Below are 12,799 nucleotides of genomic sequence, written 5' to 3'. Positions count from 1 at the left end.
AGGAAAATGGGAGTATGAGAAGTACAGCATGCCTCGCTGCTTGGAAGAGGTTCTTTTTTCAAAATAAACTTTGTATCTTCATCACTCAGGGATTAACCTTTTACACAGGACCTGGAAACGCACGGGCAGAAATGCTCCAATAATGACTCTTATACCATCTTCTTTTGAGAGACTGCTACATTTTTCCTTGGCAACTCCTGTAATTATTTTGTAATTGTAGAACTACACCTTCAGTAAAGAAACCGAAATGTAGTGGTAGGCATCAGCACCATCTGACCATAAAGATTATTTCATTTCATGGATCAACAAGAACAAGGGTTTTGTTTCATATTACTTCTTATATATCTCTTACTTTTACACTGTAAGTTAAGGTGGGAGTAGTGGGGTTACAGGAAGATTCCTATGCACTTCACAAGGTAAAAAAGAGCAGAAATCTCATACATATTTTAATGAGAAACTAAAGCTTAAGGAGAGTAATTGGATAATATTTATTTTACTGGTTATTATTCAAAAGTTCTGAAATAGTGCAATGAATGGAGGAAATTGTTGCAAGAGTATGAAGGGCAAATAAAGCTGTGCCAGTGTTGCTTCTTAACTGGCTTGCAGTAGATAGCATTCCAGCACAGACTGTACCTGACCATGGGTTGGGAATTTACCTAAAGCCTCAGTTTGACAAAGTCTGTAAAAAAAAAAAACAAACAGGTGCCATTTAAATAGTAGACTGGTTCCAGGATTATACAGGATAATTCATACCAGAGAGAAGCCAGGCAACACAGGTAGAAAAATGTACACGCTTCTGTAGCATACCACCCAAGGGTTTGAATTCATGGCTGGGTAACTCAAAGCAGTGAGGCTATATGCAAATCTCCCACTTCTCCATGGGTTCAAATTCCCCTTTATAGGTGGGTTGTTTTTTTTTACTAAATATAATGAACTGACAAAGCTTCTGTACTCTTAGCTAAAGACTGTGAACCCAGACTGTGTGGATAACTGTAATCCTCTCTTTGCCCTCTTTCTCATTTTCAAACACAGAAAGTCTGGAGAACTGATGAACACCTCATGAAACATTACAAATTTGGGGAGGAGTGGCTTGAAAGTTGCCAAGCAGTGCACCCAGCCAAGAAGGCCAACAGCATCCTGGCTTGTATCAGCAATAGTGTGGCCAGCAGGAGAAGGGAAGTGATGGCGCCCCTGTGCTCAGCCCTAGTGAGGCTGCACCTCCAGTGGTGTGTCCAGGTTTGGGCCCCTCGTTACAAGGAAGACCTTGAGCTGCTGGAGTGAGTTCAGAGAAGGACAACCAACCCAGTGAAGGATCTGGAGAACAAGTCCTGTGAGAAGAAGCTGAGGGAACTGGGAATGTTTAGTTTGGAGTAGAGGAACCTGAGAGGACACCTTATTGCTCTACAGCTACCTGACAGGAGGGTGTAGGGAGGTGGGTGTTGGCCTCTTTTCTCAAGTGAAAAATGACAGGAGTAGAGGAAAACCCCTGAAGTCGCACCAGAGAAGGTTTAGACTAGATCTGAGGAAGAATTTCTTTACTAAGAGAGTAATTAGGCATTGAAATGGGCTGCCCAGGGAGGTGGTGGAGTCACCATCCCTGGAGATACTGAAAAAGCGTGTAGATGAGGCACTTCAGGACATGCTGCAGTGGGTGATACAGATATTGATACTTGTGTTTTATTTGGGGGGATGTTGGCAGATGGATGCAGTGATCCTCAAGGTCTTTTCCAACTGTGATGATTCTGTGAACTCTGTAAATTACTGCCTGTAATGGCAAAAGTAACAAGTCTAAAATTTTCTTCATTGCAGCTACAATGCATTATGCTGCAGGCATAAATCTCAATCCTTTTTCTCTGAATGGGGAATATTTTATAGCTATCACTCTCTAAACAAAGCCCAATTTATTATACACACAATTTGATAGCTATGGCAGCTAACTCTAGAAGTAAAAATGTTTTCCCAGTTGACGAAGATAAAAGCAATGTCATAGTTTAAATTGATTTCATATGATCAATGGCAAAACACAATACCTAAGAAATTACATTCATGTACTGATAAAATGCAATCATACCATTTACAACTGAATGAAGAAAAAATGGGGAAAAATTGTTCCCATTACCTTAATGGTGTTCGTAATGTGTTCACACAATTCATCCATGAAGAGATGACTGAAAACATTCACAGTGTCTCTACCTTTGCCCCCTTATTTTCAGGTCATTCTGGCAGCTCTTGATGCTGCAGGAATGTTTTCCTACAAGGAGTTGGATGGAATTAACAAATCAAATCTTGAACTACCTACAAGGTTAAAGGTAAATGTCTTCATTGTTAAGCAGAAAGACATTTGAAGACTAATTTGTTTTTCAGTAGTTATGCATTTTGTTTTCCAAATTTTTCTCACTAGAGTGAGATAGCCCATTTAAATGTTGTTTATTCACATCTTTTCTTCATTTTGGTATGTTGGTTCCTGCATGCTAGCACCATGTTGCAGATCTGGATGCAAAGAGCACCAAAAAAATTTTAGTAAAATTTTAATTTGTTGAAATATGTGTGAATTCAGGTGTACACATACATGCGTGTATGTATAGATAAATAAATTTATGTGTACATGTACACGTGCATATGCATGTACACATATGTATACATCTTATATAAAAGAAATAGCCATATCAACTAACACGTGTGTGTCAGTGGAGATGGTTTTATTGTCTCTCAGGTCCTGCGTAGAGTTAGCAATAAGAATAAAATTTACCTAAAAGATATCTCATGCAAAATGACTTATGGAGCATTACCTATGAACTCTGCTTTACACATGGGCAATTTGCTTTATTAAAATAAAGGACATGTTTTCTTCTCTGGATCATCCCTACATTATCTCGTCTGTCCCCACAGCCCACTCTGCACAGGATCCTGTTTTGCTACTACTGCTGGAATTATGATTTAAGGTTGCTTTTTTTTTCAGTTCAGCCAGGACCTAAATTAGCAAGAGCACATCCCCCTAAGTATAGGTCCATAACCTCACTGCAAATAACAGTTTAGACAGTGCCAGCTGAGATCAATGCCCTTACTAACCAGGCTTGATGGTTTTAGACAATGGTCAGGCTGACAATTGACACAGTGTCCATATACACTTTTCTCAACCCATTTGCCTAGCCTGCTGTTGCCAAAAGAGGGCTGTTTGTGTAGGCAGCTGGCAGCAAGATGCAAGTACATCTGGCGATCCTCTGAGAGTGGGCAGAGAAGGCAAAAACATCAGATTTCAGCCAAACCCAAGATAGGATTCCAGGTAGAGCTCATGCTCTGTGTGATCCAAACAAGCTTCAGCAAAATCACCACAAGGAACCTCCTACACCAAGTGCCCCGGTTTTCCTTCCCTCTTTGAATGGTTACTCTGCTGTGTTGGGGCAAACCAATAAAGCCAGGCACACAGTAAAGCAACTGAGGCGGACCCACTTGTAGCCACCAACCAATGTGGCTACAAGCCCATGACAATCACTTGAGCAGCCAAAATTATCTCCATCTCCAAGGAAGACCAAAGCAAGTTCACGACCATGGCAGAGTGATGGCAGCAGCACCGGGCAGCCTCAGCAGTAGATAAAAGCTAACTTGCCCCTGAGAAGTTGGAAGCAACTAAACAAACATGCAGGACAACAGGAGGGAAGTGTGATGCCTAGGAACAACAGAGAATAATCTAAGGACTTAGGGTCTGCTTACAGAGTTTTGGTTGTTGTTACCTCAATATCTAAGCCAATGTTCTCTAGCAAATAAAACTAAGACCTCAGTGGGACTGGTGTTTAGTCAAGCAAAGACATCATTCAAGACACTGCATTTACACATGAGAAGCTGAGATGAGTCTCTGACCCTATGCTCTTGGTTGAAAAGAGAATTTGTATAGCATAGGTTATACTGCTGGCATTTAACACTGGCAGGCACCATGAGGCACCACCACTGGCAGCTGATCAGTTCTCTTAAATATCTGAATGGGCCACCAAAACAGCTCCGACCACACACATTGTTAGCACTTCTGCTGGATGCTGTGCAACTGCTTTACCAGGAGACAAGTGCTACCTCACTACCCCTTGTTATTGCCAGGTCTAGAAAAGGACTGTTTAAGGTGACCTCCTTCACAGTACCTCCACAGTGGTCCTACAGGTCTAACGACAGACAAGAGGAAGGCAGCAGTGGGGTCTTTGGTCCTCTTCAATGAGAAAAGATCCCTCTGCACTGATGTCACTCTGCTCTTGGTGTGTGCTCAGTAAGTCAGTAATTTATCATGAACGTGGGCTCTATCCATACATGGCAGGCTGGAGGAGGAATGACCTCAAATTCCGCTTCTAATCCAGGGGGTGTTGCCAAAGCACAGTGTTTGAGTTTGATGCATGAAGCACAGAGATATTTTTGGCTCCTGAATCACACTTTTGGCTCCACAGCTCACTTGCACTTCTTAGTTTTATTTGCAATTTTTCACCTTCTGCAATCACCATTGACTCTCGGAAAAAGAAAACAAGCTGGTACATTAAAGAAAAAGAAAAAAACCAAAGGCCATATATACAACGTTTTTTAAAAAATCGCCTTTATTTTAACAATTTCTATTTTATTCTCTTTCATTTGTGGAGGAGTGGAATTAAAAAAAAAATTACTAATAGATTATTGGTGCCAGTGCATGTTTTATAATGATTTTGGTGTCCAACACAAGAATGATGAAGCAGTATGAAAAATAAAGCAGTGCAGCAGCAAGCAGTCAGCCTGGATACAGCTACAGGAGAACCTCTGGCTAATTACAAAAATGTTTTGCTATACTTGTCCCATGAAACCATACTGGCTTGACCACAATTCACAAGCATAATTTGAAACTGGCAGTAATGAGAAAGCAAAACTTCATTTTACAATAAAAGGGAATAAGTTTTAATTGGCATATCCTGCCAATTACATCTGCATCACCTCTCTAGCACTGTGGCCTGAGTCAATTTTCACTGCATTGTATGGGAAAGCTCCAGCAGACAAATTATGCAACCTCAGTCACAGCTAAGCAAGTCATTAAGCATATGCTTAATTCCATCTCTAATAAATAATGCCAACTCAGCAAAGCAAAGCATGTGCCCAAGTTAAAAGTGAATAGGTAGTGTATAGCTTTCTGTAATACAGGTTTTTCACAGACTGAAGATGCTGCACAAAACTTCCCCTGATTTCCATTAGAGCTCATCATCCTGGAAGATGCAGAATTCAGCTGCTAATCAAATTGTCACTTATGCATGTACAGTACTAGTATTTTTAACTCACCCATAGATTGGTTAGGCAAAAACAATTTTAAAAAGCCATGGGATGTATCCTTAGGCTGGACGCAGACAGATGTACATACAATCCCTGGATTGCCAGGGACCACAGAGGTAGAATGAGGTAACAGAAAAGATGAGGAAGCTACTACAGAAAATCCTCTACATCCAGAATTGCTGATTACCTAAGTCTTTTTACAGAATGGACTATGAGCTTTCTTATCCACTGGAAGAATAATGAAAAGTCTTGGGAGTTTTGATTCCTCCATTTCAATTTTCCTCCCACGGGAATGTGGAAAGAGAAAGGATAACAAACACACTGCTTTGATAAGGAATGCGGCTCTTTGCTCGATACAGCAAAGTAACTGGGCAACCTCTTGAGTCCTCTGAAACCTCTTCTTTTAAGCTAAATTTCCTTTAGTCTTAGCAACCAACATCAATCTAACAGAGACAACTTCCAGGCAAGCACGGATCCCCAGGAGCATTCCTCGACTGCAGATAAGTGAGGAAGGGAAAGCCTCCTGCAAACAGCAGGGCTGGAACCACTCACCGGGAATTCACGCTCAGCCACAGGCTGCACTGCTTGCCTACCTCTGCCCTTCTTCCCTGATGAAGGGGCCCTATCTACCTTTGCATTTCATCTCAGAGATCAGAAATCAATTACCTACGCCGCAGGGCTGCCCTAAATTATGCTCAGCTGCCAGAGGCTGCTTCCTCCCAAGCGGGTCTCCCAGCCAAGGGCCAGGCTCTACCTGTTCTCCAGTTCCTCCAGGCAGCCAGAGACGGCCAGCATGGGGTCAGCCCTCTGATTTGTTCTCTCTTTGAGATTACAATCTGTCCCTGCCCCAAAGGCACCGAGAGCTGTGGAATAGTAATGTTTGCAGAAATTAAACAACCCCAGCAAAATACACATTATGCAAACATCTCTCTTCCCAGATGACACAACATGGAGCACGAAGAACAAACAAAACCCGACCAAACAAAGCACAGAGGCATTGTGGAAAAAAAATATCATTTAGTCAAGAGCTGCTCTGCTCTCCTTACAGACATTAGGACAGTGATAATGCTGAAATGGCTGTCCAGCCCTGAAAACTGGATAAACTGAGACACAGAAGAGACAATTGAAAGCAAGGAGACAGACAGCAAAAATAAGGAGACAACAGATGGAAAGCAGAAATACAATGCAGCTATAATTCTGCTAGTAACAGGCACATTTAAGCAGAGTTTGGCTTGCTTTCCTATTATGGGGAGGGTGGGAGTTTTCTTTAAAAAAAACAACTTGTTAGCATAACTGCTGTGTGTTCTCCCCAGATAGTTTGTGGGACAGGAAAATTATTTTTCTGTGTACCTAGGAAGGAAAGGATGCCTCTAAGAAAGGGAAAAATCCTGACAAGGTCTAGTGTCCTAGTAGTCTTAGTATTGCTTCAGGGGGAGAGGGGGTCACATCATTAAAATCTATATCCACAAGTGCAAGAGCTATTGTCAGAGATGCTGTTGGTCAGGCACCAGTCAAGGGAATTGTTCAGATCTCTCCCGTGGCAACGCAACTTCCCCTCAGCCTTTCTCCTTTCCTAGCATGACTGTTACAATTAGACAGAAAAAGGGTAGTTATTGTTCTAGCAACATTCAATGGATTGATTAGAAAGGTTTTCTAGGAAGGTTTTGGTACAGTTTTGATAACATACTAGTAGGGAAAGAAGGATTTCCACATTGACCAGAGAAACAGTTGTGGCAAGACTACCTATTTTTAACACAGTTTATTCCTATCACTATTTCAGACATAGCATTTTCTCTCCCATCTGTTGACACAGTTGTTTTGTTTCTTTAAAGACACAGTTGTCTGTCTCTCAGAAAAAAAAAAAAAAAAAAAAAAAAAAAAAAAAAAAAAAGAGAGAGAGAGAAAAGGGAAAAAAGAAAAGAAAAGAAAAAAAAGAACAACCCTCAATTCTTGCAGAGAAAAACATGAAAAACATGAGACTGAAACCAAACCAAGCAGTGATCTGGTCAAATGGTAATGCTGGCAAAGCTTTATGACTGAAATATATAGCAGTTCTTCAGCTGCCCCTTAAAATTTGCATCAGGTTTTGGCCTCTGTGGCCTTGTGAGTACAACTGTGGGTTTTTAAAATTCAAACCCTGTACACTCAACAACTAACTAAGATGGGTTATTGATCTAAGGAGTCTAACTGAAAACCTGCTGTCGGAGTGTGCTCAGGAGCAGTGCTGCCACAAAAGGACAAAGCAAGATGTAGACGCTTTCTTTTAAAGGAAGGAAAATGTAATGAGAGCACCAAGGGGAGAAAAACACAAACCCTGAAATCTGTTAAAAATTAGTGCTGGTATAACAGAACAAAAAATTAAGCAAAAATTCTGACACTTTGGTGGCCAAAATGTTTTCTCTGATTTTTAATGATAATTTTTTTCCTCTTAGGACCACTGGAGTTCACTATTATGATCTCCTAGGCAATCTTTATCTCCTCCCTAAAGCATTTCAGGCAGCTTTAGAGTTTGTAGCTGGAAGCAAATAAAACTGAAGCATGGCTGAGGTGGGACCTCTGCAGATAACTAAAGCAACCTCAGTTCCTGTAGGAAAGCCTATTTGCTGGGAAAGTTGCAATATGAAAAGCTGATATATTAAAGGTCAAGACTCCAATACAGTGCAGACTCATCTGTATTGTGTTTTAATTTCTTTTTATGCTGAGAGGTGCCGAGGGACCTGAAGAGGTGACAGAAAGATAAATCGTGTATGACAAACTGGAACAGAAGAAAAGGCTGTATCCAGAACAGGACAGCTCTGCTGGTGTAGCTGTCCTAGCAAACTGTACTGAGAGTCTGTTCCCAACACAGCTTTATTTCATACCAGCAAAATCTTATAATTTGCTGGCACTGCTTTTTCCTGAGGTCCCTCATCCACCAAGCAAAAAGCATTTCAGTAAAAGTAGAGGTTTGTTCTAAGTGTGTCCACAATCAGAGCTTTTGTGCCAGTCAGGGATCAAGTCAAGGATCAAGCCTCTTTAAACCTTTGGTCAAAGCAGCTATGACAGCAAAAACCTGTAAAACAGGCATTTTCTGTCTTCCATAGGAGTGAGAAGTCCTTTGTAAAGACTCCGGTGCTGGTTTCTTACACTAACAGGAATAGAACATTGGCATTCACTTTAGCAGAAATACAAAGTATCTTGTCACAGGTGCCCTGACTGAATGGGCTACAGTGTTTCCACAAGCAAAATAGGTCTCTGGGGTGCCTGTGAGCGACCCCAGGCTGTGGTCTGTGACCCTGCTGCGCCACCATGCTGGAGGAGAAGGCTCATCCCCCTCTTGTGGCTCCTCCCCAGAGCCACAGGCAGGAGGAAGCAGACATGGGCTTGGTGCTGCTGCCTTCTGTGGACACAGCCCCCTCCCTGGATGGAGAAGGGCAGACCATGAGGTACCATTATGGGAGATAATGGTACATCATATATTCCATATGTACCAGCTCTCTAAGAAAAAATATGCCAAATCAAATGCCTCGGATTAGATGTGCAGCTTTGAGAAAATAAGCAAATTCACTAATGCTGAAAAACACAGCTGGTTTAAGATGTGTTCTAAAGGAATTTGTGGATCTGCTTTCCAGAGCTGTGTGAAAAGATATCTTCCAGGTGTGCTGTGGAGTATGACCTGCTGGTCTCAATCACTCAAGTGATTTATGATTTTAACACTGTCATCTAGGATTTCCATAAGAGAAGGGGCAGTGACTTTAACATGCCTTTGAGGAAATTAAGCTCAGCAAGGGATCTGGCAGCATATTCATACACAGCTTCAGCCTGTTAAAAAGGCTTACCTGCTTACCTGCTTACCTGCCTTACATTTGGCAATGTCTGGAGCTGTGGTCCTTGGCCACCTGGTATTATCCAACTTCTTTACAAGGCATGTAAGTACATATTTCTGGAAGAATGGGCCCGGTTCAGGCTACTATGGTTTCCACAGACAAGAAGCTTGAAAGTTTGGGATTAAAATGGCAGGAGGCTGAAAAGAACACTGAGGACCTGGAATTAACAACCAAATGTCCTGACTCAATCATCGCTGAGACCACTGCAGCTCTGAAAAATGCAATCAACTGCCTGGAGAATGATCTCAGATAAAAGACTAGGGTTTGGAAGACAGTAGAAAGCTCCTGTAATTATAGTTACCAGACAGACTCTGGTACACTTGTGCATTTGAATTTCAACCAGTGCTCCACAGCATCAGGCAGGAAAACACATAATATGAAAGGTTGTAGCTGTCTTATCAACTCTAGCGTGTCTCGTTTAAAGGAAAACTGCTGCAGGCTAAGACCAAAACAGAAGCCATCTTCTTCAAGCCATGGAAACTGAAGGTGCTCCTGGCCCAGCTCCCTCCTGCCTGTCTGGAGGCTCACACTTCCTACACCAGACAATGGGAGTCTAAACAGAAAGTTTTAATTTCTGTATCACTACAGTACTAGATGAAAGGTAAGCTTACCAGCAACCCTACTGAACTTAAGAGCTCTACCAGCAACCCTACTGAACTTAAGAGCTCTAAGTAACGATTGTCTATCATGTGGCACTTTACAGAAAACTTGTTACTTTAGGGCAGACACACAGTTTTTCAGGACTTGTGAATGTTGCTGTGCGCAAAGTACCACCTTGATCTCCTTCTGTGATGGCCAGTATAACAGTCAGACTAAAAGACATTGAAACAGTGTACTAAACCAGTCCCCCTCTAAACTACCTTTATTTGCAATATCCAGAAAAGTTACTAAAAAGCAATATATTTTAAAGAAGAAAATTACTGACCTTGGAAACACAAATGGCAATTCAGGAGAGCAGAGTCTCTACTGAATTTATATGTCTGTTCCCAAAAGCTCACATGAAAACCCTACCACCAAGTGACAGAAAGAGGCCTCACGGTTGACTCAAAGTGACTGGCAGGGAAACCAGCTAAACCTGGTTTCTGGGGCTGTTTCCTATCAGAGTGGACTATCTTCAAGGCCTGGTTGGTTGCTCCAGGAACCAGACAAATGGAAAAACTGGTTTTAACCAACCTTTACTCTCTCTACAGTGTTCAGCAGAGCTTTTAGTGCAGTTGCAGGCAAAAGACTAAGGACTACAAGGTGGCAAGTTCACCGTTAAAACCTTAAGGTGTGATTCTACATTTGGGCTTCTGCTTAAAAATTAATAAAAGCAGGAAAATGGTGAGAGGCCACAATGACTGTAGAAAGTCCAACAGAGGAAAAATTGCCCTAGGAAAGGAGCCAAGAAAGAGCATGGAAAGGAAAGTGCATTTTCTACCAGAAAAACACAACACCACTGCTAAAAAACATAATAAATCAAGGTAAAAGCTGCTCATGAGGAATAAAGGGCACAACAAAAGTAGTGATCATTGAGAAACTTGGACACAATTAAAAACTAAGAAAGGTGATACGCTAGAGGGGAAAAAAGGAGAAAAAAAGACCCTACTGAATTCTACATCTCCAAAGAGTTATTCAGATTCAGTGTTTCCAGAGATGAATACCACTGACTCAGGAAGTTAGAGCAGATATATTAAAATTCAACCAATTATATCCCAAACTGTTATCACCCTGTTCCAGAGCCTTTGTGACCAGCTGAAACCACTTAAATGATAAAAGAGCAAACACTAAAAGAAAACGGGCTATTCTTCTATCAGTACTACTTCACAGGAGACAAGAAGAATTAGGAGATCCCCAGAGAAGGCTCCAGGCAGGCTCAGTATATCCAATATACCTAGAGTGCCCTGAGGATATTGTAAAAAAATCCACAACCCTTCTCTAAGGATTGCTTCCTAGCACACCAACCCTACAGTAGTTTCAAATGGGATATAAAGAGGTTAAGTAAATGGAGTCAGAATTTCCTTTGCTGGGGCTATTCCTTTTCTTTCATTCTGACAAGTTAAAGAAATCCCTAATTTGAACTGCAGATCCAGATTTCAGCATTGACGTTCCAGGGTTTTTCCTATAATTTCATTACAACTAGTCTTGGCAATAAGCAATTAAGTCCCCAGTGGGTTTGAGGATCCTCACAGCAACATAATTAGAAGCTTGATCCCATGTATTGTAAAAGTCAATGGAAGTTGGATTAAGCCCAGAGTTTTATTTTCCCTATGAGTGGTTAGCTATACATTATACTTCTTCTCTTAATAAAGTGTATCTTTTGCCATTCATGGTTTTAATTACTTAACAATTGAGCTTGCTTTTGAACAATATAGTGCCATGACAGAAATTATAACCTGGAATATAGAACACATGCTTTCTGTGCCCTGGGATCAATTAATATTCCACCTTAACCACTGTGTAAGACTATCACACTACGACCTAAAGGTATGCATGTATATATGTTCATACACATGCACTCCCTTACTGATATGCAGGCCTGGCCTTCTAAACCCTTCCCTAAGCAGCAGCACAACAAACATTTGTAGGAGGAGAGGTGTGGTGCATGTGGTCATGATGACACAGAGTGTATCTCACCTCCTGTGTAATCTAATTCTCTACAATTTTATATATTTCCTGTCTTTAAAACACGGAGACATTTCTGTAGGTAAAAAAAAAGCTTTATCCAACAGAAGAAAACCTAATGTTTTAAGACTAAATATTCATAAGACATTTTAATTTGACACAGATTTCAAGATATTATTCATAAAGGCAAACACACTATTGAGTTTATGTAATAATTATTTGGCATTTTACATCTGCTATAACGTGAAAAGTAATATTGGTAATAGTTCTAGATAACATGCTCTAAGCACAGAAGGCTTTTTTTGTCAATAGGGCTGTAATAATTCACATACTAACAGGAAGGATGAGTCAGTCTGAAAAGAGCTGTACCTGAGGAGAACAAAAATCACAGAAATATTTGGGTTGGAAGCCACCTTTAAGTGGGTCATCCTAGATCATCTATAATAGACACTTACCTAGTCTAGCCATGGCTGACTCCACACCCTCCCATGGCAGTTTGCTCCACTGACCTAAATGTTGCATAGTAGTAACCCCCTTCCAATATCAAACAGTCTAGCAAAATATTCCCTGCTGGAACTTAACCATGGTATTTTTCTCCCTTTTATCTTCAATAATATTTAAAAACACCTTGTCCTGTTCTTTACATCCGTTTTGCATATATATATATATGCAGTTAAAGCTCTGACTTACACTTTCTCCAGACCCAACATACCTAGATTTCTTTTCTCAAATACTCTACCATCTTAATTTTGGGCTTTTCCATCTTCCTGAGGAGTCCAGTGAATTGAGGTTATTTTTTGGCTTTTGATTTTGTGGGCTGAAGTTGATTTGAAAAGTTTGCACCAAGTCTACCAAGGAATTTGTTATATGAGGCTTGAAGTTACAAATATGACACATCACACCTCCTTGCTTGATAGTGGCATTTGTACTTACAAATTTAATACTGTTCTCTCCAGAAACGCCTTCAGAAAAGCACATATACAAGATCAATACACATATTAATGAGAGAATTTAATACTGCTGTTCTTCAGGAAGTGCTCCTAGAAAGATCCACCCAAACC

The 12,799-nt window shown here is 40.9% G+C and overlaps 1 protein-coding gene across 7 annotated transcripts in view; it reads right to left on the bottom strand.

Moving 5' to 3' along the window:
* Positions 1-12,799, bottom strand: part of HIVEP2 (HIVEP zinc finger 2) — a 142,025-nt gene that overhangs the window by 56,302 nt on the left and 72,924 nt on the right. Inside the window, exon 1 of one of the 7 annotated variants that reach the window (XM_030447294.1) lies at positions 12,071-12,192. The exons of the other annotated variants lie outside the window; for them this stretch is intronic. The gene's annotated coding sequence lies outside the window, so the exon portion shown is untranslated. Of the gene's footprint in view, positions 1-12,070; positions 12,193-12,799 lie in introns of those variants that run through there. 7 annotated transcript variants of the gene reach the window in all.

The sequence above is a fragment of the Calypte anna genome, chromosome 3 (genome assembly GCF_003957555.1).
Source record: "Calypte anna isolate BGI_N300 chromosome 3, bCalAnn1_v1.p, whole genome shotgun sequence".
Lineage (NCBI taxonomy): Eukaryota > Metazoa > Chordata > Aves > Apodiformes > Trochilidae > Calypte > Calypte anna.
The sequence above is the reverse complement of the archived record's forward strand: the minus strand, read 5'-3'. Positions and strand labels throughout refer to the sequence as shown.